The sequence below is a fragment of the Hyperolius riggenbachi genome, chromosome 9 (assembly GCF_040937935.1).
Source record: "Hyperolius riggenbachi isolate aHypRig1 chromosome 9, aHypRig1.pri, whole genome shotgun sequence".
Lineage (NCBI taxonomy): Eukaryota > Metazoa > Chordata > Amphibia > Anura > Hyperoliidae > Hyperolius > Hyperolius riggenbachi.
This window is the reverse complement of record NC_090654.1, coordinates 241,428,988-241,431,401: the sequence shown is the minus strand read 5'-3', so window position 1 is coordinate 241,431,401 and position 2,414 is coordinate 241,428,988.

Sequence of the window (2,414 nt, the reverse complement as noted above, 5' to 3'; positions counted from 1 at the left end):
GACAGACCTTGGTGTCTAATTATTGAGGGGAAGTCCACCACTTTCCCTCCCGGCAATTTTTAACAATTTTATATTAATTTTATTCTGCTGGCGCCTCTGATCACCTACCAGTATACTCAACAGCTGGAGGGCCAAGTTTGCCCATGCCTGCTTTAGACCCACACCACTGGAAGGCAGTTACTAAGATCAGGCTATTGGGCAAGGTAGAACAGACCAGAGAAGGCAGGTTGTCACACTATATTCCAAACTGCCAGTCACACCAGCAGGTGGCGCTGTAAACAAACATGACATACCGTATATTTGTATTATTTAGGAGTTTAGTCTTTAGGGAAAAAAAACAAATACGTTACTACCAAATAATAAGTAGATAGAGAAAACAAACGGTAAAATACTAAGCATTTTAATGCACAAATCCGTCATATAAAGAAGAACAATATAATTCTATATATATATATTTTTTTTAATTGCCCAATTCATAACACTGGAAATCAGCTGCAAAAAATCTTTTTAGTCTGACTTCCACTTTTAAAAGGATCTTTATCTTTCATTCTACGTTTGCACATTGTTGATAATAGCCTGCAGGAATAACTTGCAGTCTGTCGGCCAGATTTATAAATCATGTGTGAAGCTATGTACAAATGTCCAACCAGCGTGGAAGATGCACACGACTACCTCCATGACGTGACGTACCGCATGACCTGTATGTCCACACGTCCAGACGGATAAACAGCCAACTCATTTACATACTGGGCACACAAGCAGAATGACGGGCTATACATTCAAAACAAGTGCAAGTCGTTCAAATGACTAGTATACACGCATCAACTGCACAATATCAGACCAACAGTCGCGTGAGTAGATCCGACAGTTGGATCGTGCAAACCGCCTCTTATCGGTCGCTCGTCAAGTCGTTTGCACGCGTACACATGCCTGATTGTTGTCCAACAGACTTAAGTCAGACGACAATCGGGCAGTTTGGTTGAGCGTGTGTACGGGCCTTGAGGTTAGGGTTCAAAGTGGTCAGTTGCATAACGAACACTTTAAAATGTGTGTGTGTGAACTGCAATGGAGACTGGACAAAGACTTTAATGCAAAGCCTGCATGCAGCGAGTTGGAATAATGGCTGCCGAATTCATGACGGACTGCAGCGGGGCAATTCGGGTCATACGGAAACCAGACAGAAGGCGTTGCAGTAGTCAAGGCGGGAAATTATGAGGGCATGGATGAGGAGTTTGGTGGTGACGGAGGTCAGGCAAGGGTGGATCTTGCAGATGTTAGAGTTGGAAGTTGCAGGACTTTGTGAGGTAATGGATGTGGGGAGTGAAGGAGAGTGCGGAGTCCAGGGTGACTCCCAGACAGCGGGCTTGAGAGGTCGGGCAAATGGTAGTGTGGTTAACAGTGACATGCACATCTGGGAGGTTCAGGGATGGCCGGGGTGGGAAGATCATACATTCTGTTTTGTCCAGGTTTAGTTTCAGGAACCTAGCGGACATCCAGGAGGAGATGGTTGATAGGCAGGAGGAGACCATGTCCGTAGTAGTGGTGGATAGGTCAGGGGTGTGGAAATAGATCTGGGTGTCGTCTGCTTTAAAGAATACATGAGGCGTCTAGCCGGCGTAAAAATACATAACTATTCTTTTAAGGCTTGTCCTGCAGCTTCGTTCTTCTGTTTTCTTGGGTCTGGGCCCTCAGAGTTCAGGACCTTTGTAGCGGGAGTACAAGTTTTTGCGCATGCACAGTAGGAGCCCTTTAATTACAGTACTGCTATTTACCATTAAAATACTATTGTGGGTCCCCTTCTTCTGGGTTAAAGGATACAGGATACATGAGGTGAGTAGCCAGCATTAAAAGACATACCGGAGCACTTCCATTGCACTGCAGGTACAGTGGCCTGCCACAGAGAGTAATGTGCCCTGCAACAAGCTGCAGTGGAAGAGAGTACCGCAATGCGATGCTACGTGTGTGAAAGGGGCCTAAAACAAAACTGCTCATGGTGTGTGTGTGCGTGCGTGTGCGCCGGGATTGCTGTCATCACAATTGGACCAATGAATGGCATCGGGTATTGTTTAAAGATGAAAGTCACTCTCCTGCCTCACTTGCAGCTGCAGGCTAGGTGCACCCATAGCAGAAACGCTAGCGTTGTGGAAAACGCTGCATGTTTGCCGCTAATGGAAGTCTATGGGCCGCAGGAAAAAAGCATATAAAAACGCATATGCGTTTTATATGCGTGTATTTTCAAAAACGCAGGTTTTGTTGCATGATATGCAAAAACGCATCAAAAACACACATAATGAAAGTCAATGGGAATGCAATTTTCATTGCGTTTTTTTCCCAAAAAAATTGTTTTGTGATGTGTTTCCACTTCCTGTTGTCTGCCTAGTGATTCGCATAAATGGAAGTATAAAAACGCATGA